This window comes from Anser cygnoides, unplaced genomic scaffold (genome assembly GCF_040182565.1).
Source record: "Anser cygnoides isolate HZ-2024a breed goose unplaced genomic scaffold, Taihu_goose_T2T_genome scaffold_72_1, whole genome shotgun sequence".
Taxonomy (NCBI): Eukaryota; Metazoa; Chordata; class Aves; order Anseriformes; family Anatidae; genus Anser; species Anser cygnoides.
This window is the reverse complement of record NW_027103086.1, coordinates 448,000-474,388: the sequence shown is the minus strand read 5'-3', so window position 1 is coordinate 474,388 and position 26,389 is coordinate 448,000.

Here is a 26,389-nt window from a genome sequence, read left to right as displayed (position 1 = left end):
CCAGTGGTGCCAGTGCACTCTCTGGACTCACTGCACTGCATCCCCAGTGGTGCCAGTGCACTCTCTGGACTCACTGTACTGCATCCCCAGTGGAGCCCGTGCACTCTCTGGACTCACTGCACTGCATCCCCAGTGGTGCCAGTGCACTCTCTGGACTCACTGCACTGCATCCCCAGTGGTGCTAGTGCACTCTGTTAACTCACTGCAGTGCATCCCCAGTGGTGCCAGTGCACTCTCTGGACTCACTGAAGGGCATTCCCAGTGGGGCCAGTGCACTCTCTGGACTCACTGCACTGCATCCCCAGTGGTGCCAGTACACTCACTGGGCTGACTGCACTGCATCCCCAGTGGTGCCAGTGCACTCTCTGGACTCACTGCACTGCATCCCCATTGGTGCCAGTCCATTCTCTGGACTCACCGCACTGCACCCTGAGTGGTGCCAGTGCACTCTCTGGACTCACTGCACTGCATCCCCAGTGGTGCCAGTGCACTCTCTGGACTCACTGCACTGCATCCCCAGTGGTGCCAGAGCACTCTCTGGACTCATTGCACTGCATCACCAGTGGTGCCAGTGCACTCTCTGGACTCACTGCAGTGCATCCCCAGTGGTGCCAGTGCACTCTCTGGACTCACTGCACTGCATCCCCAGTGGTGCCAGAGCACTCTCTGGACTCACTGCACTTCATCCCCAGTGGTGCCAGTGCACTCTCTGGACTCACTGCACTGCAGCCCTAGTGGTGCCAGTGCACTCTCTGGACTCACTGCAGTGCATCCCCAGTGGTGCCACTGCACTCTCTGGACTCACTGCAGTGCATCCCCAGTGGTGCCAGTGCACTCTCTGCACTCACTGCACTGCATCCCCAGTGGTGCCAGTGCACTCACTGGACTCACTGCAGTGCATTCCCTCTGGTGCCAGTGCACTCTCTGGACTCACCGCACTGCACCCTGAGTGGTGCCAGTGCACTCTCTGGACTCACTGTACTGCATCCCCAGTGGTGCCAGTGCACTCTGTGGACTCACTGCTGTGCATCCCCATTGGTGCCAGTGCACTCTCTGGACTCACTGCACTGCATCCCCAGTGGTGCCAGTGCACTCTGTGGACTCAGTGCACTGCATCCCCAGTGGTGCCAGTGCACTCTCTGGACTCACTGCACTGCATCCCCAGTGGTGCCAGTGCACTCTCTGGACTCACTGCACTGCATACCCAGTGGTGCCAGTGCACTCTGTGGACTCAGTGCACTGCATCCCCAGTGGTGCCAGTGCACTCTCTGGACTCACTGCACTGCATCCCCAGTGGTGCCAGTGCACTCTCTGGACTCACTGCACTGCATTCCCAGTGGTGCCAGTGCACTCTCTGGACTCACTGCAGTGCATCCCCAGTGTTGCCAGTGCACTCTCTGGACTCACTGCACTGCATCCCCAGTGGTGCCAGTGCTCTCTCTGGACTCACTGCACTGCATCCCCAGTGTTGCCAGAGCACTCTCTGGACTCACTGCACTGCATCCCCAGTGTTGCCAGTGCACTCTCTGGACTCACTGCACTGCATCCCCAGTGGTGCCAGTGCTCTCTCTGGACTCACTGCACTGCATCCCCAGTGTTGCCAGAGCACTCTCTGGACTCACTGCACTGCATCCCCAGTGGTGCCAGTGCACTCTCTGGACTCACTGCACTGCATCCCCAGTGGTGCCAGTGCACTCTCTGGACTCACTGTACTGCATCCCCAGTGGAGCCCATGCACTCTCTGGACTCACTGCACTGCATCCCCAGTGGTGCCAGTGCACTCTCTGGACTCACTGCACTGCATCAACAGTGGCGCTAGTGCACTCTGGTAACTCACTGCAGTGCATCCCCAGTGGTGCCAGTGCACTCTCTGGACTCACTGAAGGGCATTCCCAGTGGGGCCAGTGCACTCTCTGGACTCACTGCAGTGCATCCCCAGTGGTGCCAGTACACTCACTGGGCTGACTGCACTGCATCCCCAGTGGTGCCAGTGCACTCTCTGGACTCACTGCACTGCATCCCCATTGGTGCCAGTGCATTCTCTGGACTCACCGCACTGCACCCTGAGTGGTGCCAGTGCACTCTCTGGACTCACTGCACCGCATCCCCAGTGGTGCCAGTGCACTCTCTGGAGTAACTGCAGTGCATCACCAGTGGTGCCAGTGCACTCTCTGGACTCACTGCACTGCATCCCCAGTGGTGCCAGTGCACTCTCTGGACTCACTGCACTGCATCCCCAGTGTTGTCAGAGCACTCTCTGGACTCACTGCAGTGCATCCCCAGTGGTGCCAGTGCACTCTCTGGACTCACTGTACTGCATCCCCAGTGTTGCCAGTGCACTCTCTGGAGTAACTGCAGTGCATCCCACGTGGTGCCAAAGCACTCTCTGGACTCCCGGCACCGCATCCCCAGTGGTGCCAGTGCAGTCTCTGGGCTCACTGCAGTGAATCCCCAGTGGTGCCAGTGCACTCTCCGGACTCACTGCACTGCATCCCCAGTGGAGCCAGTGCACTCTCTGGAATCACTGCACTGCATCCCCAGTATTGCCAGTGCACTCTCTGGACTCACTGCAGTGCATCCCCAGTGGTGCCAGTACACTCACTGGACTCACTGCACTGCATCCCCAGTGGTGCCAGTGCAGTCTCTGCACTCAATGAAGTGCATTTCCAGTGGTGCCAGTGAACTCTCTGGACTCACTGCACTGCATCCCCAGTGGTGCCAGTGCACTCTCTGGACTCACTGCACTGCATCCCCAGTGGAGCCCGTGCACTCTCTGGACTCACTGCACTGCATCCCCAGTGGTGCCAATGCACTCTCTAGACTTGCTGCACTGCATCCCCAGTGGTGCCAGTGCACTCTCTGGACTCGCTGCACTGCATCCCCAGTGGTGCCAGTGCACTCACTGGATTCACTGCACTGCATCCCCAGTGCTGCCAGTGCACTCTCTGGACTCACTGAAGTGCATTCTCAGTGGTGCCAGTGCACTCTCTGGACTCACTGCAGTGCATCCCCAGTGGTGTCAGTGCACTCACTGGACTCACTGCACTGCATCCCCAGTGGTGCCAGTGCACTATATGGACTCACTGCAGGGCATCCCCAGTGGTGCCAGAGCACTCTCTGGACTCACTGCACTGCATCCCCAGTGGTGCCAGTGCTATCCCTGGACTCACTGCAGTGCATCCCCAGTGGTGCCAGTGCACTCTCTGGATTCACTGCAGGGCATCCCCAGTGGTGCCAGTGCACTCTCTGCACTCACTGCACTGCATCCCCAGTGGTGCCAGTGCACTCTGTGGACTCACTGCAGTGCATCCCCAGTAGTGCCAGTGCACTCTCTGCACTCACTTCACTGCATCCACAGTGGTGCCAGTGCACTCTCTGGACTCAATGCAATGCATCCCCAGTGGTGCCAGTGCACTCTCTGGACTCACTGCACTGCATCCCCAGTGCTGCCTGTGCACTCTCTGGACTCACTGCACTGCATCACCGGTGGTGCCACTGCACTCTCTGGACTCACTGCACTGCATCCCCAGTGGTGCCAGTGCACTCTCTGCACTCACTGCACTGCATCCCCAGTGGTGCCAGTGCACTCACTGGACTCACTGCAGTGCATTCCCTCTGGTGCCAGTGCACTCTCTGGACTCACTGCACTGCATCCCCAGTGGTGCCAGTGCACTCTCTGGACTCACTGCAGTGGATCCCCAGTGGTGCCAGTGCACTCTCTGGACTCACTGCAGTGCATCACCAGTGGTGCCAGTGCACTCTCTGGACTCACTGAAGTGCATCCCCCGTGGTGCCAGTGCAATCTCTGGACTCACTGCACTGCATTCCCAGTGGTGCCAGTGCACACTCTGGACTCACTGCACTGCATTCCTAGTGGTGCCAGTGCACTCTCTGGACTCACTGCAGTGCATCCCCAGTGTTGCCAGTGCAGTCTCTGGACTCACTGCACTGCATCCCCAGTGGTGCCAGCGCTCTCTCTGGACTCACTGCACTGCATCCCCAGTGTTGCCAGAGCACTCTCTGGACTCACTGCACTGCATCCCCAGTGGTGCCAGTGCACTCTCTGGACTCACTGCACTGCATCCCCAGTGGTGCCAGTGCACTCTCTGGACTCACTGTACTGCATCCCCAGTGGAGCCCATGCACTCTCTGGACTCACTGCACTGCATCCCCAGTGGTGCTAGTGCACTCTGTTAACTCACTGCAGTGCATCCCCAGTGGTGCCAGTGCACTCTCTGGACTCACTGAAGGGCATTCCCAGTGGGGCCAGTGCACTCTCTGGACTCACTACACTGCATCCCCAGTGGTGCCAGTGCACTCTCGGGACTCACTGCACTGCATCCCCAGTGGTGCCAGTGCACTCTTTGGACTCACTGAAGTGCATTCTCAGTGGTGCCAGTGCACTCTCTGGACTCACTGCACTGCATCCCCAGTGGTGCCAGTGCACTCTCTGGACTCACTGAAGTGCATTCTCAGTGGTGCCAGTGCACTCTCTGGACTCACTGCACTGCATTCCCAGTGGTGCCAGTGCACTCTCTGGACTCACTGCACTGCATCCCCAGTGGTGCCAGTGCACTCTCTGGACTCACTGCAGGGCATCCCTAGTGGTGCCAGTGCACTCTCTGGACTCACTGCAGTGCATCCCCAGTGGTGCCAATGCACTCTCTGGACTCACTGCACTGCATCCCCAGTGGTGCCAGTGCACTCTCTGGACTCACTGCAGTGCATCCCCAGTGGTGCCAGTGCACTCACTGGACTCACTATACTGCATCACCAGTGGTGCCAGTACACTCTCTGGACTCACTGCACTGCATCCCCAGTGCTGCCAGTGCATTCACTGGACTCACTGTACTGCATCTCCAGTGGTGCCAGTGCACTCTCTGGGCTCACTGCAGTGCATTTCCAGTGGTGCCAGTGCACTCTCTGGACTCACTGCACTGCATCCCCAGTGGAGCCCGTGCACTCTCTGGACTCACTGCACTGCATCCCCAGTGGTGCCAATGCACTCTCTAGACTTGCTGCACTGCATCCCCAGTGGTGCCAGTGCACTCTCTGGACTCGCTGCACTGCATCCCCAGTGGTGCCAGTGCACTCTCTGGACTCACTGCACTGCATCACCAGTGGTGCCAGTGCACTCACTGGATTCACTGCACTGCATCCCCAGTGCTGCCAGTGCACTCTCTGGACTCACTGAAGTGCATTCTCAGTGGTGCCAGTCCACTCTCTGGACTCACTGCAGTGCATCCCCAGTGGTGTCAGTGCACTCACTGGACTCACTGCACTGCATCCCCAGTGGTGCCAGTGCACTATATGGACTCACTGCAGGGCATCCCCAGTGGTGCCAGTGCACTCTCTGGACTCACTGCACTGCATCCCCAGTGGTGCCAGTGCTATCCCTGGACTCACTGCAGTGCATCCCCAGTGGTGCCAGTGCACTCTCTGGATTCACTGCAGGGCATCCCCAGTGGTGCCAGTGCACTCCCTGGACTCACTGCAGTGCATCCCCAGTGGTGCCAGTGCACTCTGTGGACTCACTGCAGTGCATCCCCAGTAGTGCCAGTGCACTCTCTGCACTCACTTCACTGCATCCACAGTGGTGCCAGTGCACTCTCTGGACTCAATGCAATGCATCCCCAGTGGTGCCAGTGCACTCTCTGGACTCACTGCACTGCATCCCCAGTGCTGCCTGTGCACTCTCTGGACTCACTGCACTGCATCACCGGTGGTGCCACTGCACTCTCTGGACTCACTGCACTGTATCCCCAGTGGTGCCAGTGCACTCTCTGCACTCACTGCACTGCATCCCCAGTGGTGCCAGTGCACTCACTGGACTCACTGCAGTGCATTCCCTCTGGTGCCAGTGCACTCTCTGGACTCACTGCACTGCATCCCCAGTGGTGCCAGTGCACTCTCTGGACTCACTGCAGTGCATCCCCAGTGGTGCCAGTGCACTCTCTGGACTCACTGCAGTGCATCACCAGTGGTGCCAGTGCACTCTCTGGACTCACTGAAGTGCATCCCCCGTGGTGCCAGTGCAATCTCTGGACTCACTGCACTGCATTCCCAGTGGTGCCAGTGCACACTCTGGACTCACTGCACTGCATTCCTAGTGGTGCCAGTGCACTCTCTGGACTCACTGCAGTGCATCCCCAGTGGTGCCAGTGCACTCACTGGACTCACTATACTGCATCACCAGTGGTGCCAGTACACTCTCTGGACTCACTGCACTGCATCCCCAGTGCTGCCAGTGCATTCACTGGACTCACTGTACTGCATCTCCAGTGGTGCCAGTGCACTCTCTGGGCTCACTGCAGTGCATTTCCAGTGGTGCCAGTGCACTCTCTGGACTCACTGCACTGCATCCCCAGTGGAGCCCGTGCACTCTCTGGACTCACTGCACTGCATCCCCAGTGGTGCCAATGCACTCTCTAGACTTGCTGCACTGCATCCCCAGTGGTGCCAGTGCACTCTCTGGACTCGCTGCACTGCATCCCCAGTGGTGCCAGTGCACTCTCTGGACTCACTGCACTGCATCACCAGTGGTGCCAGTGCACTCACTGGATTCACTGCACTGCATCCCCAGTGCTGCCAGTGCACTCTCTGGACTCACTGAAGTGCATTCTCAGTGGTGCCAGTGCACTCTCTGGACTCACTGCAGTGCATCCCCAGTGGTGTCAGTGCACTCACTGGACTCACTGCACTGCATCCCCAGTGGTGCCAGTGCACTATATGGACTCACTGCAGGGCATCCCCAGTGGTGCCAGTGCACTCTCTGGACTCACTGCACTGCATCCCCAGTGGTGCCAGTGCTATCCCTGGACTCACTGCAGTGCATCCCCAGTGGTGCCAGTGCACTCTCTGGATTCACTGCAGGGCATCCCCAGTGGTGCCAGTGCACTCCCTGGACTCACTGCAGTGCATCCCCAGTGGTGCCAGTGCACTCTGTGGACTCACTGCAGTGCATCCCCAGTAGTGCCAGTGCACTCTCTGCACTCACTTCACTGCATCCACAGTGGTGCCAGTGCACTCTCTGGACTCAATGCAATGCATCCCCAGTGGTGCCAGTGCACTCTCTGGACTCACTGCACTGCATCCCCAGTGCTGCCTGTGCACTCTCTGGACTCACTGCACTGCATCACCGGTGGTGCCACTGCACTCTCTGGACTCACTGCACTGCATCCCCAGTGGTGCCAGTGCACTCTCTGCACTCACTGCACTGCATCCCCAGTGGTGCCAGTGCACTCACTGGACTCACTGCAGTGCATTCCCTCTGGTGCCAGTGCACTCTCTGGACTCACTGCACTGCATCCCCAGTGGTGCCAGTGCACTCTCTGGACTCACTGCAGTGCATCCCCAGTGGTGCCAGTGCACTCTCTGGACTCACTGCAGTGCATCACCAGTGGTGCCAGTGCACTCTCTGGACTCACTGAAGTGCATCCCCCGTGGTGCCAGTGCAATCTCTGGACTCACTGCACTGCATTCCCAGTGGTGCCAGTGCACACTCTGGACTCACTGCACTGCATTCCTAGTGGTGCCAGTGCACTCTCTGGACTCACTGCAGTGCATCCCCAGTGTTGCCAGTGCAGTCTCTGGACTCACTGCACTGCATCCCCAGTGGTGCCAGTGCTCTCTCTGGACTCACTGCACTGCATCCCCAGTGTTGCCAGAGCACTCTCTGGACTCACTGCACTGCATCCCCAGTGGTGCCAGTGCACTCTCTGGACTCACTGCACTGCATCCCCAGTGGTGCCAGTGCACTCTCTGGACTCACTGTACTGCATCCCCAGTGGAGCCCGTGCACTCTCTGGACTCACTGCACTGCATCCCCAGTGGTGCTAGTGCACTCTGTTAACTCACTGCAGTGCATCCCCAGTGGTGCCGGTGCACTCTCTGGACTCACTGAAGGGCATTCCCAGTGGGGCCAGTGCACTCTCTGGACTCACTACACTGCATCCCCAGTGGTGCCAGTGCACTCTCTGGACTCACTGCACTGCATCCCCAGTGGTGCCAGTGCACTCTTTGGACTCACTGAAGTGCATTCTCAGTGGTGCCAGTGCACTCTCTGGACTCACTGCACTGCATCCCCAGTGGTGCCAGTGCACTCTCTGGACTCACTGAAGTGCATTCTCAGTGGTGCCAGTGCACTCTCTGGACTCACTGCACTGCATTCCCAGTGGTGCCAGTGCACTCTCTGGACTCACTGCACTGCATCCCCAGTGGTGCCAGTGCACTCTCTGGACTCACTGCAGGGCATCCCTAGTGGTGCCAGTGCACTCTCTGGACTCACTGCAGTGCATCCCCAGTGGTGCCAATGCACTCTCTGGACTCACTGCACTGCATCCCCAGTGGTGCCAGTGCACTCTCTGGACTCACTGCAGTGCATCCCCAGTGGTGCCAGTGCACTCACTGGACTCACTATACTGCATCACCAGTGGTGCCAGTACACTCTCTGGACTCACTGCACTGCATCCCCAGTGCTGCCAGTGCATTCACTGGACTCACTGTACTGCATCTCCAGTGGTGCCAGTGCACTCTCTGGGCTCACTGCAGTGCATTTCCAGTGGTGCCAGTGCACTCTCTGGACTCACTGCACTGCATCCCCAGTGGTGCTAGTGCACTCTCTGGACTCACTGCAGTGCATCCCCAGTGGTGCCAGTGCACTCTTTGGACTCACTGAAGTGCATTCTCAGTGGTGCCAGTGCACTCTCTGGACTCACTGCACTGCATCCCCAGTGGTGCCAGTGCACTCTCTGGACTCACTGAAGTGCATTCTCAGTGGTGCCAGTGCACTCTCTGGACTCACTGCACTGCATTCCCAGTGGTGCCAGTGCACTCTCTGGACTCACTGCACTGCATCCCCAGTATTACCAGTGCACTCTCTGGACTCCCGGCACTGCATCCCCAGTGCTGCCTGTGCACTCTCTGGACTCACTGCACTGCATCCCCAGTGGTGCCAGTGCACTCTCTGGACTCACTGCACTGCATCCCCAGAGGTGCCAGTGCACTCTCTGCACTCACTGCACTGCATCCCCAGTGGTGCCAGTGCACTCTCTGGACTCACTGAAGGGCATTCACAGTGGTGTCAGTGCACTCTCTGGACTCACTGCAGTGCATCCCTAGTGGTGCCAGTACACTCACTGGACTGACTGCACTGCATCCCCAGTGGTGCCAGTGCACTCTCTGGACTCACTGCACTGCATCCCCATTGGTGCCAGTGCATTCTCTGGACTCACTGCACCGCATCCCCAGTGGTGCCAGTGCACTCTCTGGACTCACTGCACTGCATTCCCAGTGGTGCCAGTGCACTCTCTGGACTCACTGCACTGCATCCCCAGTGGTGCCAGAGCACTCTCTGGACTCACTGCAGTGCATCACATGTGGTGCCAGTGCACTCTCTGGACTCACTGTACTGCATCCCCAGTGTTGCCAGTGCACTCTCTGCAGTAACTGCACTGCATCCCCAGTGGTGCCAAAGAACTCTCTGGACTCCCGGCACCGCATCCCCAGTGGTGCCAGTGCACTCTCTGGGCTCACTGCAGTGCATCCCCAGTGGTGCCAGTGCACTCTCTGGACTCACTGCAGTGCATCCCCAGTGGTGCCAGTGCACTCACTGGATTCACTGCACTGCATCCCCAGTGGTGCTAGTGCACTCTCTGGACTCACTGCAGTGCATCCCCAGTGGTGCCAGTGCACTCTCTGGACTCACTGAAGTGCATTCTCAGTGGTGCCAGTGCACTCTCTGGACTCACTGCAGTGCATCGCCAGTGGTGCCAGTGCGCTCTCTGGACTCACTGCAGTGCATCCCCAGTGGTGCCAGTGCACTCTCTGGACTCACTACACTCCATCCCCAGTGCTGCCAGTGCACTCTCTGGACTCACTGCACTGCATCCCCAGTGGTGCCAGTGCACTCTCTGGACTCACTGCACTGCAGCCCTAGTGGTGCCAGTGCACTCTCTGGACTCACTGCACTGCATCCCCAGTGGTGCCAGTGCATTCACTGGACTCACTGTACTGCATCTCCAGTGGTGCCAGTGCACTCTCTGGGCTCACTGCAGTGCATTCCCAGTGGTGCCAGTGCACTCTCTGGACTCACTGCACTGCATCCCCAGTGGTGCCAGTGCACTCACTGGATTCACTGAACTGCATTCCCAGTGGTGCTAGTGCACTCTCTGGACTCACTGCAGTGCATCCCCAGTGGTGCCAGTGCACTCTTTGGACTCACTGAAGTGCATTCTCAGTGGTGCCAGTGCACTCTCTGGACTCACTGCACTGCATCCCCAGTGGTGCCAGTGCACTCTCTGGACTCACTGAAGTGCATTCTCAGTGGTGCCAGTGCACTCTCTGGACTCACTGCAGTGCATCCCCAGTGGTGCCAGTGCACTCACTGGACTCACTGCACTGCATTCCCAGTGGTGCCAGTGCACTCTCTGGACTCAGTGCAGTGCATCCCCAGTGCTGCCAGTGCACTCTCTGGACTCACTGCACTGCAGTCCCAGTGGTGCCAGTGCACTCTCTGGACTCACTGCAGTGCATCCCCAGTGGTGCCAGTGCACTCTCTGCACTCACTGCAGTGCATTCCCTCTGGTGCCAGTGCACTCTCTGGACTCACTGCAATGCATCCCCAGTGCTGCCAGTGCACTCTCTGGACTCACTGCACTGCATCCCCAGTGGTGCCAGTGCACTCTCTGGACTCACTGCACTGCATCCCCAGTGGTGCCAGTGCACTCTCTCGAGTCACTGCACTACATTCCCAGTGGTGCCTGTGCACTCACTGGACTCACTGTACTGCATCATCAGTGGTGCCAGTGCACTCTCTGGACTCACTGCACTGCATCCCCAGTTGTGCCAGTTCACTCTTTGGACTCACTGCACTGCATCCCCAGTGGTGCCAGTGCACTCACTGGACTCACTATACTGCATCACCAGTGGTGTCAGTGCACTCTCTGGACTCACTGCACTGCATCCCCAGTGCTGCCTGTGCATTCACTGGACTCACTGTACTGCATCTCCAGTGGTGCCAGTGCACTCTCTGGGCTCACTGCAGTGCATCCCCAGTGGTGCCAGTGCACTCTCTGGACTCACTGCAGTGCATCCCCAGTGGTGCCAGTGCACTCTTTGGACTCACTGAAGTGCATTCTCAGTGGTGCCAGTGCACTCTCTGGACTCCCGGCACTGCATCCCCAGTGGTGCCAGTGCACTCTCTGGACTCACTGAAGTGCATTCTCAGTGGTGCCAGTGCACTCTCTGGACTCACAGTACTGCATCCCCAGTGGTGCCAGTACACTCACTGGACTCACTGCACTGCATCCCCAGTGGTGCCAGTGCACTCTCTGGACTCACTGCACTGCATCCCTAGTGGTGCCAGTGCACTCTCTGGACTCACTGCACTGCATCCCCAGTGCTGCCTGTGCACTCTCTGGACTCACTGCACTGCATCCCCAGTGGTGCCACTGCACTCTCTGGACTCACTGCACTGCATCCCCAGTGGTGCCAGTGCACTCTCTGCACTCACTGCACTGCATACCCAGTGGTGCCAGTGCACTCACTGGACTCACTGCAGTGCATTCCCTCTGGTGCCAGTGCACTCTCTGGACTCACTGCAGTGCATCCCCAGTGGTGCCAGTGCACTCTCTGGACTCACTGCACTGCATCCCCAGTGGTGCCAGTGCACTCTCTGGACTCACTGCACTGCATCCCCAGTGCTGCCAGTGCACTCTCTGGACTCACTGTACTGCATCCCCAGTGGAGGCCATGCACTCTCTGGACTCACTGCACTGCATCCCCAGTGGTGCCAGTGCACTCTCTGGACTCACTGTACTGCATCCCCAGTGGTGCTAGTGCACTCTGTTAACTCACTGCAGTGCATCCCCAGTGGTGCCAGTGCACTCTCTGCACTCACTGAAGGGCATTCCCAGTGGGGCCAGTGCACTCTCTGGACTCACTACACTGCATCCACAGTGGTGCCAGTGCACTCTCTGGACTCACTGCACTGCATCCCCAGTGGTGCCAGTGCACTCTCTGGACTCACTGCACTGCATCCCCAGTGGTGCCAGTGCACTCTCTGGACTCACTGCAGTGCATCCCCAGTGGTGCCAGTGCACTCTCTGGACTCACTGCACTGCATCCCCAGTGGTGCCAGTGCACTCTCTGGACTCACTGCAGTGCATCCCCAGTGGTGCCAATGCACTCTCTGGACTCACTGCACTGCATCCCCAGTGGTGCCAGTGCAGTCTCTGGACTCACTGCACTGCATCCCCAGTGCTGCCAGTGCATTCACGGGACTCACTGTACTGCATCTCCAGTGGTGCCAGTGCACTCTCTGGGCTCACTGCAGTGCATTTCCAGTGGTGCCAGTGCACTCTCTGGACTCACTGCACTGCATCCCCAGTGGTGCCAGTGCACTCTTTGGACTCACTGAAGTGCATTCTCAGTGGTGCCAGTGCACTCTCTGGACTCACTGCACTGCATCCGCAGTGGTGCCAGTGCACTCTCTGGACTCACTGAAGTGCATTATCAGTGGTGCCAGTGCACTCTCTGGACTCACTGCACTGCATTCCCAGTGGTGCCAGTGCACTCTCTGGACTCACTGCACTGCATCCCCAGTATTGCCAGTGCACTCTCTGGACTCCCGGCACTGCATCCCCAGTGCTGCCTGTGCACTCTCTGGACTCACTGAAGGGCATTCACAGTGGTGTCAGTGCACTCTCTGGACTCACTGCAGTGCATCCCTAGTGGTGCCAGTACACTCACTGGACTGACTGCACTGCATCCCCAGTGGTGCCAGTGCACTCTCTGGACTCACTGCACTGCATCCCCATTGGTGCCAGTGCATTCTCTGGACTCACTGCACCGCATCCCCAGTGGTGCCAGTGCACTCTCTGGACTCACTGCACTGCATCCCCAGTGGTGCCAGAGCACTCTCTGGACTCACTGCAGTGCATCACATGTGGTGCCAGTGCACTCTCTGGACTCACTGTACTGCATCCCCAGTGTTGCCAGTGCACTCTCTGCAGTAACTGCACTGCATCCCCAGTGGTGCCAGTGCACTCTCTGGACTCACTGCACCGCATCCCCAGTGGTGCCAGTGCACTCTCTGGGCTCACTGCACTGCATCCCCAGTGGTGCCAGTGCTATCCCTGGACTCACTGCAGGGCATCCCCAGTGGTGCCAGTGCACTCTCTGGACTCACTGCAGTGCATCCCCAGTGGTGCCAGTGCACTCTGTGGACTCACTGCAGTGCATCCCCAGTAGTGCCAGTGCACTCTCTGCACTCACTTTGCTGCATCCCCAGTGGTGCCAGTGCACTCTCTGGACTCACTGCACTGCATCCCCAGTGGTGCCAGAGCACTCTCTGGACTCATTGCACTGCATCCCCAGTGGTGCCAGTGCACTCTCTGGACTCACTGCACTGCAGCCCTAGTGGTGCCAGTGCACTCTCTGGACTCACTGCACTGCATCCCCAGTGGTGCCAGTGCACTCTCTGGACTCACTGCAGTGCATCCCCAGTGTTGCCAGTGCACTCTCTGGACTCACTGCACTGCATCCCCAGTGGTGCCAGTGCACTCTCTGGACTCACTGCACTGCATCCCCAGTGGTGCCAGAGCACTCTCTGGACTCATTGCACTGCATCCCCAGTGGTGCCAGTGCACTCTCTGGACTCACTGCACTGCAGCCCCAGTGGTGCCAGTGCACTCTCTGGACTCACTGCACTGCATCCCAAGTGGTGCCAGTGCACTCTCTGGACTCACTGCACTGCATCCCCAGTGGTGCCAGTGCACTCTCTCGAGTCACTGCACTACATCCCCAGTGGTGCCAGTGCACTCACTGGACTCACTGTACTGCATCATCAGTGGTGCCAGTGCACTCTCTGGACTCACTGCACTGCATCCCCAGTGGTGCCAGTTCACTCTTTGGACTCACTGCACTGCATCCCCAGTGGTGCCAGTGCACTCACTGGACTCACTATACTGCATCACCAGTGGTGTCAGTGCACTCTCTGGACTCACTGCACTGCATCCCCAGTGGTGCCAGTGCACTCACTGGACTCACTGCAGTGCATTCCCAGTGGTGCCAGTGCACTCTCTGGACTCACCGCACTGCACCCTGAGTGGTGCCAGTGCACTCTCTGGACTCACTGTACTGCATCCCCAGTGGTGCCACTGCACTCTCTGGACTGACTGCTGTGCATCCGCATTGGTGCCAGTGCACTCTCTGGACTCACTGCACTGCATCCCCAGTGGTGCCAGTGCACTCTCTGGACTCACTGCACTGCATTCCCAGTGGTGCCAGTGCACTCTCTGGACTCACTGCACTGCATCTCCAGTGGTGCCAGTGCACTCTCTGGACTCACTGCACTGCATCCCCAGTGGTGCCAATGCACTCTCTGGACTCACTGCTGTGCATCCCTAGTGGTGCCAGTGCTCTCTCTGGACTCACTGTACTGCATCCCCAGTGGTGCCAGTGCAGTCTCTGGACTCACTGCACTGCATCCCCAGTGGTGCCAGTGCACTCTCTGGACTCACTGCACTGCATCCCCAGTGGTGCCAATGCACTCTCTAGACTTGCTGCACTGCATCCCCCGTGGTGCCAGTGCACTCTCTGGACTCGCTGCACTGCATCCCCAGTGGTGCCAGTGCACTATATGGACTCACTGCAGGGCATCCGCAGTGGTGCCAGTGCACTCTCTGGACTCACTGCACTGCATCCCCAGTGGTGCCAGTGCTATCCCTGGACTCACTGCAGTGCATCCCCAGTGGTGCCAGTGCACTCTCTGGATTCACTGCAGGGCATCCCCAGTGGTGCCAGTGCACTCTCTGGACTCACTGCAGTGCATCCCCAGTGGTGCCAGTGCACTCTCTGGACTCACTGAAGTGCATTCTCAGTGGTGCCAGTGCACTCTCTGGACTCACTGCAGTGCATCCCCAGTGGTGCCAGTGCACTCACTGGACTCACTGCACTGCATCCCCAGTGGTGCCAGTGCACTATATGGACTCACTGCAGGGCATCCCCAGTGGTGCCAGTGCACTCTCTGGACTCACTGCACTGCATCCCCAGTGGTGCCAGTGCTATCCCTGGACTCACTGCAGTGCATCTCCAGTGGTGCTAGTGCACTATATGGACTCACTGCAGGGCATCCCCAGTGGTGCCAGTGCACTCTCTGGACTCACTGCACTGCATCCCCAGTGGTGCCAGTGCTATCCCTGGACTCACTGCAGGGCATCCCCAGTGGTGCCAGTGCACTCTCTGGACTCACTGCAGTGCATCCCCAGTGGTGCCAGTGCACTCTGTGGACTCACTGCAGTGCATCCCCAGTAGTGCCAGTGCACTCTCTGCACTCACTTCGCTGCATCCCCAGTGGTGCCAGTGCACTCTCTGGACTCAATGCAATGCATCCCCAGTGGTGCCAGTGCACTCTCTGGACTCACTGTACTGCATCCCCAGTGGAGGCCATGCACTCTCTGGACTCACTGCACTGCATCCCCAGTGGTGCCAGTGCACTCTCTGGACTCACTGTACTGCATCCCCAGTGGTGCTAGTGCACTCTGTTAACTCACTGCAGTGCATCCCCAGTGGTGCCAGTGCACTCTCTGCACTCACTGAAGGGCATTCCCAGTGGGGCCAGTGCACTCTCTGGACTCACTACACTGCATCCACAGTGGTGCCAGTGCACTCTCTGGACTCACTGCACTGCATCCCCAGTGGTGCCAGTGCACTCTCTGGACTCACTGCACTGCATCCCCAGTGGTGCCAGTGCACTCTCTGGACTCACTGCAGTGCATCCCCAGTGGTGCCAGTGCACTCTCTGGACTCACTGCACTGCATCCCCAGTGGTGCCAGTGCACTCTCTGGACTCACTGCAGTGCATCCCCAGTGGTGCCAATGCACTCTCTGGACTCACTGCACTGCATCCCCAGTGGTGCCAGTGCAGTCTCTGGACTCACTGCACTGCATCCCCAGTGCTGCCAGTGCATTCACGGGACTCACTGTACTGCATCTCCAGTGGTGCCAGTGCACTCTCTGGGCTCACTGCAGTGCATTTCCAGTGGTGCCAGTGCACTCTCTGGACTCACTGCACTGCATCCCCAGTGGTGCCAGTGCACTCTTTGGACTCACTGAAGTGCATTCTCAGTGGTGCCAGTGCACTCTCTGGACTCACTGCACTGCATCCGCAGTGGTGCCAGTGCACTCTCTGGACTCACTGAAGTGCATTATCAGTGGTGCCAGTGCACTCTCTGGACTCACTGCACTGCATTCCCAGTGGTGCCAGTGCACTCTCTGGACTCACTGCACTGCATCCCCAGTATTGCCAGTGCACTCTCTGGACTCCCGGCACTGCATCCCCAGTGCTGCCTGTGCACTCTCTGGACTCACTGAAGGGCATTCACAGTGGTGTCAGTGCACTCTCTGGACTCACTGCAGTGCATCCCTAGTGGTGCCAGTACACTCACTGGACTGACTGCACTGCATCCCCAGTGGTGCCAGTGCACTCTCTGGACTCACTGCACTGCATCCCCATTGGTGCCAGTGCATTCTCTGGACTCACTGCACCGCATCCCCAGTGGTGCCAGTGCACTCTCTGGACTCACTGCACTGCATCCCCAGTGGTGCCAGAGCACTCTCTGGACTCACTGCAGTGCATCACATGTGGTGCCAGTGCACTCTCTGGACTCACTGTACTGCATCCCCAGTGTTGCCAGTGCACTCTCTGCAGTAACTGCACTGCATCCCCAGTGGTGCCAGTGCACTCTCTGGACTCACTGCACCGCATCCCCAGTGGTGCCAGTGCACTCTCTGGGCTCACTGCACTGCATCCCCAGTGGTGCCAGTGCTATCCCTGGACTCACTGCAGGGCATCCCCAGTGGTGCCAGTGCACTCTCTGGACTCACTGCAGTGCATCCCCAGTGGTGCCAGTGCACTCTGTGGACTCACTGCAGTGCATCCCCAGTAGTGCCAGTGCACTCTCTGCACTCACTTTGCTGCATCCCCAGTGGTGCCAGTGCACTCTCTGGACTCACTGCACTGCATCCCCAGTGGTGCCAGAGCACTCTCTGGACTCATTGCACTGCATCCCCAGTGGTGCCAGTGCACTCTCTGGACTCACTGCACTGCAGCCCTAGTGGTGCCAGTGCACTCTCTGGACTCACTGCACTGCATCCCCAGTGGTGCCAGTGCACTCTCTGGACTCACTGCAGTGCATCCCCAGTGTTGCCAGTGCACTCTCTGGACTCACTGCACTGCATCCCCAGTGGTGCCAGTGCACTCTCTGGACTCACTGCACTGCATCCCCAGTGGTGCCAGAGCACTCTCTGGACTCATTGCACTGCATCCCCAGTGGTGCCAGTGCACTCTCTGGACTCACTGCACTGCAGCCCCAGTGGTGCCAGTGCACTCTCTGGACTCACTGCACTGCATCCCAAGTGGTGCCAGTGCACTCTCTGGACTCACTGCACTGCATCCCCAGTGGTGCCAGTGCACTCTCTCGAGTCACTGCACTACATCCCCAGTGGTGCCAGTGCACTCACTGGACTCACTGTACTGCATCATCAGTGGTGCCAGTGCACTCTCTGGACTCACTGCACTGCATCCCCAGTGGTGCCAGTTCACTCTTTGGACTCACTGCACTGCATCCCCAGTGGTGCCAGTGCACTCACTGGACTCACTATACTGCATCACCAGTGGTGTCAGTGCACTCTCTGGACTCACTGCACTGCATCCCCAGTGGTGCCAGTGCACTCACTGGACTCACTGCAGTGCATTCCCAGTGGTGCCAGTGCACTCTCTGGACTCACCGCACTGCACCCTGAGTGGTGCCAGTGCACTCTCTGGACTCACTGTACTGCATCCCCAGTGGTGCCACTGCACTCTCTGGACTGACTGCTGTGCATCCGCATTGGTGCCAGTGCACTCTCTGGACTCACTGCACTGCATCCCCAGTGGTGCCAGTGCACTCTCTGGACTCACTGCACTGCATTCCCAGTGGTGCCAGTGCACTCTCTGGACTCACTGCACTGCATCTCCAGTGGTGCCAGTGCACTCTCTGGACTCACTGCACTGCATCCCCAGTGGTGCCAATGCACTCTCTGGACTCACTGCTGTGCATCCCTAGTGGTGCCAGTGCTCTCTCTGGACTCACTGTACTGCATCCCCAGTGGTGCCAGTGCAGTCTCTGGACTCACTGCACTGCATCCCCAGTGGTGCCAGTGCACTCTCTGGACTCACTGCACTGCATCCCCAGTGGTGCCAATGCACTCTCTAGACTTGCTGCACTGCATCCCCCGTGGTGCCAGTGCACTCTCTGGACTCGCTGCACTGCATCCCCAGTGGTGCCAGTGCACTATATGGACTCACTGCAGGGCATCCGCAGTGGTGCCAGTGCACTCTCTGGACTCACTGCACTGCATCCCCAGTGGTGCCAGTGCTATCCCTGGACTCACTGCAGTGCATCCCCAGTGGTGCCAGTGCACTCTCTGGATTCACTGCAGGGCATCCCCAGTGGTGCCAGTGCACTCTCTGGACTCACTGCAGTGCATCCCCAGTGGTGCCAGTGCACTCTCTGGACTCACTGAAGTGCATTCTCAGTGGTGCCAGTGCACTCTCTGGACTCACTGCAGTGCATCCCCAGTGGTGCCAGTGCACTCACTGGACTCACTGCACTGCATCCCCAGTGGTGCCAGTGCACTATATGGACTCACTGCAGGGCATCCCCAGTGGTGCCAGTGCACTCTCTGGACTCACTGCACTGCATCCCCAGTGGTGCCAGTGCTATCCCTGGACTCACTGCAGTGCATCTCCAGTGGTGCTAGTGCACTATATGGACTCACTGCAGGGCATCCCCAGTGGTGCCAGTGCACTCTCTGGACTCACTGCACTGCATCCCCAGTGGTGCCAGTGCTATCCCTGGACTCACTGCAGGGCATCCCCAGTGGTGCCAGTGCACTCTCTGGACTCACTGCAGTGCATCCCCAGTGGTGCCAGTGCACTCTGTGGACTCACTGCAGTGCATCCCCAGTAGTGCCAGTGCACTCTCTGCACTCACTTCGCTGCATCCCCAGTGGTGCCAGTGCACTCTCTGGACTCAATGCAATGCATCCCCAGTGGTGCCAGTGCACTCTCTGGACTCACTGCACTGCATCCCCAGTGGTGCCAGTGCACTCTCTGGACTCACTGCACTGCATCCCCAGTGGTGCCAGTGCACTCTCTGCACTCACTGCACTGCATCCCCAGTGGTGCCAGTGCACTCTCTGGACTCACTGAAGGGCATTCACAGTGGTGCCAGTGCACTCTCTGGACTCACTGCAGTGCATCCCCAGTGGTGCCAGTACACTCACTGGACTGACTGCACTGCATCCCCAGTGGTGCCAGTGCACTCTCTGGACTCACTGCACTGCATCCCCATTGGTGCCAGTGCATTCTCTGGACTCACTGCACCGCATCCCCAGTGGTGCCAGTGCACTCTCTGGACTCACTGCACTGCATTCCCAGTGGTGCCAGTGCACTCTCTGGACTCACTGCACTGCATCCCCAGTGGTGCCAGAGCACTCTCTGGACTCACTGCACTGCATCACATGTGGTGCCAGTGCACTCTCTGGACTCACTGTACTGCATCCCCAGTGTTGCCAGTGCACTCTCTGGAGTAACTGCAGTGCATCCCCAGTGGTGCCAAAGAACTCTCTGGACACCCGGCACCGCATCCCCAGTGGTTCCAGTGCACTCTCTTGACTCACTGCACTGCATCCCCAGTGGTGCCAGTGCACTCACTGGATTCACTGCACTGCATCCCCAGTGGTGCTAGTGCACTCTCTGGACTCACTGCAGTGCATTCTCAGTGGTGCCAGTGCACTCTCTGGACTCACTGCAGTGCATCGCCAGTGGTGCCAGTGCGCTCTCTGGACTCACTGCAGTGCATCCCCAGTGGTGCCAGTGCACTCTCTGGGCTCACTGCAGTGCATCCCCAGTGCTGCCAGTGCACTCTCTGGACTCACTGCACTGCATCCCCAGTGGTGCCAGTGCACTCTCTGGACTCACTGCACTGCATCCGCAGTGGTGCCAGTGCACTCTCTGGACTCACTGCAGTGCATCCCCAGTGGTGCCAGTGCACTCTCTGGACTCACTGCACTGCATCCCCAGTGGTGCCAGTGCACTCTCTGGACTCACTGCAGGGAATCCGCAGTGGTGCCAGTGCACTCTCTGGACTCACTGCAGTGCATCCCCAGTGGTGCCAATGCACTCTCTGGACTCACTGCACTGCATCCCCAGTGGTGCCAGTGCACTCTCTGGACTCACTGCAGTGCATCCCCAGTTGTGCCAGTGCACTCACTGGACTCACTATACTGCATCACCAGTGGTGTCAGTGCACTCTCTGGACTCACTGCACTGCATCCCCAGTGCTGCCAGTGCATTCATTGGACTCACTGTACTGCATCTCCAGTGGTGCCAGTGCACTCTTTGGACTCACTGAAGTGCATTCTCAGTGGCGCCAGTGCACTCTCTGGACTCACTGTACTGCATCACCAGTGGTGCCAGTGCACTCTGTGGACTCACTGAAGTGCATTCTCAGTGGTGCCAGTGCACTCTCTGGACTCACTGCAGTGCATCCCCAGTGGTGCCAGTACACTTACTGGACTCACTGCACTGCATCCCCAGTGGTGCCAGTGCACTCTCTGGACTCACTGCACTGCATTCCCAGTGGTGCCAGTGCACTCTCTGGACTCAGTGCACTGCATCCCCAGTGCTGCCAGTGCACTCTCTGGACTCACTGCACTGCAGTCCCAGTGGTGCCAGTGCACTCTCTGGACTCACTGCAGTGCATCCCCAATGGTGCCAGTGCACTCACTGGATTCACTGCAGTGCATTCCCTCTGGTGCCAGTGCACTCTCTGGACTCACTGCAGTGCATCCCCAGTGGTGCCAGTGCACTCTCTGGAGTAACTGCAGTGCATCACCAGTGGTGCCAGTGCACTCTCTGGACTCACTGCACTGCATCCCCAGTGGTGCCAGAGCACTCTCTGGACTCATTGCACTGCATCACCAGTGGTGCCAGTGCACTCTCTGGACTCACTGCACTGCATCCCCAGTGGTGCCAGTGCACTCTCTGGACTCACTGCACTGCATCCCCAGTGGTGCCAGAGCACTCTCTGGACTCACTGCACTGCATCCCCAGTGGTGCCAGTGCACTCTCTGGACTCACTGCACTGCAGCCCTAGTGGTGCCAGTGCACTCTCTGGACTCACTGCACTGCATCCCCAGTGGTGCCACTGCACTCTCTGGACTCACTGCAGTGCATCCCCAGTGGTGCCAGTGCACTCTCTGCACTCACTGCACTGCATCCCCAGTGGTGCCAGTGCACTCACTGGACTCACTGCAGTGCATTCCCTCTGGTGCCAGTGCACTCTCTGGACTCACCGCACTGCACCCTGAGTGGTGCCAGTGCACTCTCTGGACTCACTGTACTGCATCCCCAGTGGTGCCACTGCACTCTCAGGACTCACTGCTGTGCATCCCCATTGGTGCCAGTGCACTCTGTGGACTCACTGCAGTGCATCCCCAGTGGTGCCAATGCGCTCTCTGGACTCACTGCAGTGCATCCCCAGTGGTGCCAGTACACTCACTGGACTCATTGCACTGCATCCCTAGTGGTGCCAGTGCAGTCTCTGCACTCAATGAAGTGCATCTCCAGTGGTGCCAGTGAACTCTCTGGACTCCCTGCACTGCATCCCCAGTGTTGCCAGTGCACTCTGTGGACTCACTGCACTGCATCCCCAGTGGTGCCAGTGCACTCTCTGGACTCACTGCACTGCATCCCCAGTGGTGCCAGTGCACTCTCTGGACTCACTGCACTGCATCTCCAGTGGTGCCAGTGCACTCTCTGGACTCACTGCACTGCATCCCCAGTGGTGCCAATGCACTCTCTGGACACACTGCTGTGCATCCCCAGTGGTGCCAGTGCACTCTCTGGACTCACTGTACTGCATCCCCAGTGGTGCCAGTGCACTCTCTGGACTCACTGCACTGCATCCCCAGTGGTGCCAGTGCACTCTCTGGACTCACTGCACTGCATCCCCAGTGGTGCCAATGCACTCTCTAGACTTGCTGCACTGCATCCCCAGTGGTGCCAGTGCACTCTCTGGACTCGCTGCACTGCATCCCAAGTGGTGCCAGTGCACTCTCTGGACTCACTGCACTGCATTCCCAGTGGTGCCAGTGCACTCTCTGGACTCACTGCACTGCATCCCCAGTGGTGCCAGTGCACTCACTGGATTCACTGAACTGCATTCCCAGTGGTGCTAGTGCACTCTCTGGACTCACTGCAGTGCATCCCCAGTGGTGCCAGTGCACTCTTTGGACTCACTGAAGTGCATTCTCAGTGGTGCCAGTGCACTCTCTGGACTCACTGCACTGCATCCCCAGTGGTGCCAGTGCACTCTCTGGACTCACTGAAGTGCATTCTCAGTGGTGCCAGTGCACTCTCTGGACTCACTGCAGTGCATCCCCAGTGGTGCCAGTGCACTCACTGGACTCACTGCACTGCATTCCCAGTGGTGCCAGTGCACTCTCTGGACTCACTGCACTGCATTCCCAGTGGTGCCAGTGCACTCTCTGGACTCAGTGCAGTGCATCCCCAGTGCTGCCAGTGCACTCTCTGGACTCACTGCACTGCAGTCCCAGTGGTGCCAGTGCACTCTCTGGACTCACTGCAGTGCATCCCCAGTGGTGCCAGTGCACTCTCTGCACTCACTGCAGTGCATTCCCTCTGGTGCCAGTGCACTCTCTGGACTCACTGCAATGCATCCCCAGTGCTGCCAGTGCACTCTCTGGACTCACTGCACTGCATCCCCAGTGGTGCCAGTGCACTCTCTGGACTCACTGCACTGCATCCCCAGTGGTGCCAGTGCACTCTCTCGAGTCACTGCACTACATTCCCAGTGGTGCCTGTGCACTCACTGGACTCACTGTACTGCATCATCAGTGGTGCCAGTGCACTCTCTGGACTCACTGCACTGCATCCCCAGTTGTGCCAGTTCACTCTTTGGACTCACTGCACTGCATCCCCAGTGGTGCCAGTGCACTCACTGGACTCACTATACTGCATCACCAGTGGTGTCAGTGCACTCTCTGGACTCACTGCACTGCATCCCCAGTGCTGCCTGTGCATTCACTGGACTCACTGTACTGCATCTCCAGTGGTGCCAGTGCACTCTCTGGGCTCACTGCAGTGCATCCCCAGTGGTGCCAGTGCACTCTCTGGACTCACTGCAGTGCATCCCCAGTGGTGCCAGTGCACTCTTTGGACTCACTGAAGTGCATTCTCAGTGGTGCCAGTGCACTCTCTGGACTCCCGGCACTGCATCCCCAGTGGTGCCAGTGCACTCTCTGGACTCACTGAAGTGCATTCTCAGTGGTGCCAGTGCACTCTCTGGACTCACAGTACTGCATCCCCAGTGGTGCCAGTACACTCACTGGACTCACTGCACTGCATCCCCAGTGGTGCCAGTGCACTCTCTGGACTCACTGCACTGCATCCCCAGTGGTGCCAGTGCACTCTCTGGACTCACTGCACTGCATCCCCAGTGCTGCCTGTGCACTCTCTGGACTCACTGCACTGCATCCCCAGTGGTGCCACTGCACTCTCTGGACTCACTGCACTGCATCCCCAGTGGTGCCAGTGCACTCTCTGCACTCACTGCACTGCATACCCAGTGGTGCCAGTGCACTCACTGGACTCACTGCAGTGCATTCCCTCTGGTGCCAGTGCACTCTCTGGACTCACTGCAGTGCATCCCCAGTGGTGCCAGTGCACTCTCTGGACTCACTGCACTGCATCCCCAGTGGTGCCAGTGCACTCTCTGGACTCACTGCACTGCATCCCCAGTGCTGCCAGTGCACTCTCTGGACTCACTGTACTGCATCCCCAGTGGAGGCCATGCACTCTCTGGACTCACTGCACTGCATCCCCAGTGGTGCCAGTGCACTCTCTGGACTCACTGTACTGCATCCCCAGTGGTGCTAGTGCACTCTGTTAACTCACTGCAGTGCATCCCCAGTGGTGCCAGTGCACTCTCTGCACTCACTGAAGGGCATTCCCAGTGGGGCCAGTGCACTCTCTGGACTCACTACACTGCATCCACAGTGGTGCCAGTGCACTCTCTGGACTCACTGCACTGCATCCCCAGTGGTGCCAGTGCACTCTCTGGACTCACTGCACTGCATCCCCAGTGGTGCCAGTGCACTCTCTGGACTCACTGCAGTGCATCCCCAGTGGTGCCAGTGCACTCTCTGGACTCACTGCACTGCATCCCCAGTGGTGCCAGTGCACTCTCTGGACTCACTGCAGTGCATCCCCAGTGGTGCCAATGCACTCTCTGGACTCACTGCACTGCATCCCCAGTGGTGCCAGTGCAGTCTCTGGACTCACTGCACTGCATCCCCAGTGCTGCCAGTGCATTCACGGGACTCACTGTACTGCATCTCCAGTGGTGCCAGTGCACTCTCTGGGCTCACTGCAGTGCATTTCCAGTGGTGCCAGTGCACTCTCTGGACTCACTGCACTGCATCCCCAGTGGTGCCAGTGCACTCTTTGGACTCACTGAAGTGCATTCTCAGTGGTGCCAGTGCACTCTCTGGACTCACTGCACTGCATCCGCAGTGGTGCCAGTGCACTCTCTGGACTCACTGAAGTGCATTATCAGTGGTGCCAGTGCACTCTCTGGACTCACTGCACTGCATTCCCAGTGGTGCCAGTGCACTCTCTGGACTCACTGCACTGCATCCCCAGTATTGCCAGTGCACTCTCTGGACTCCCGGCACTGCATCCCCAGTGCTGCCTGTGCACTCTCTGGACTCACTGAAGGGCATTCACAGTGGTGTCAGTGCACTCTCTGGACTCACTGCAGTGCATCCCTAGTGGTGCCAGTACACTCACTGGACTGACTGCACTGCATCCCCAGTGGTGCCAGTGCACTCTCTGGACTCACTGCACTGCATCCCCATTGGTGCCAGTGCATTCTCTGGACTCACTGCACCGCATCCCCAGTGGTGCCAGTGCACTCTCTGGACTCACTGCACTGCATCCCCAGTGGTGCCAGAGCACTCTCTGGACTCACTGCAGTGCATCACATGTGGTGCCAGTGCACTCTCTGGACTCACTGTACTGCATCCCCAGTGTTGCCAGTGCACTCTCTGCAGTAACTGCACTGCATCCCCAGTGGTGCCAGTGCACTCTCTGGACTCACTGCACCGCATCCCCAGTGGTGCCAGTGCACTCTCTGGGCTCACTGCACTGCATCCCCAGTGGTGCCAGTGCTATCCCTGGACTCACTGCAGGGCATCCCCAGTGGTGCCAGTGCACTCTCTGGACTCACTGCAGTGCATCCCCAGTGGTGCCAGTGCACTCTGTGGACTCACTGCAGTGCATCCCCAGTAGTGCCAGTGCACTCTCTGCACTCACTTTGCTGCATCCCCAGTGGTGCCAGTGCACTCTCTGGACTCACTGCACTGCATCCCCAGTGGTGCCAGAGCACTCTCTGGACTCATTGCACTGCATCCCCAGTGGTGCCAGTGCACTCTCTGGACTCACTGCACTGCAGCCCTAGTGGTGCCAGTGCACTCTCTGGACTCACTGCACTGCATCCCCAGTGGTGCCAGTGCACTCTCTGGACTCACTGCAGTGCATCCCCAGTGTTGCCAGTGCACTCTCTGGACTCACTGCACTGCATCCCCAGTGGTGCCAGTGCACTCTCTGGACTCACTGCACTGCATCCCCAGTGGTGCCAGAGCACTCTCTGGACTCATTGCACTGCATCCCCAGTGGTGCCAGTGCACTCTCTGGACTCACTGCACTGCAGCCCCAGTGGTGCCAGTGCACTCTCTGGACTCACTGCACTGCATCCCAAGTGGTGCCAGTGCACTCTCTGGACTCACTGCACTGCATCCCCAGTGGTGCCAGTGCACTCTCTCGAGTCACTGCACTACATCCCCAGTGGTGCCAGTGCACTCACTGGACTCACTGTACTGCATCATCAGTGGTGCCAGTGCACTCTCTGGACTCACTGCACTGCATCCCCAGTGGTGCCAGTTCACTCTTTGGACTCACTGCACTGCATCCCCAGTGGTGCCAGTGCACTCACTGGACTCACTATACTGCATCACCAGTGGTGTCAGTGCACTCTCTGGACTCACTGCACTGCATCCCCAGTGGTGCCAGTGCACTCACTGGACTCACTGCAGTGCATTCCCAGTGGTGCCAGTGCACTCTCTGGACTCACCGCACTGCACCCTGAGTGGTGCCAGTGCACTCTCTGGACTCACTGTACTGCATCCCCAGTGGTGCCACTGCACTCTCTGGACTGACTGCTGTGCATCCGCATTGGTGCCAGTGCACTCTCTGGACTCA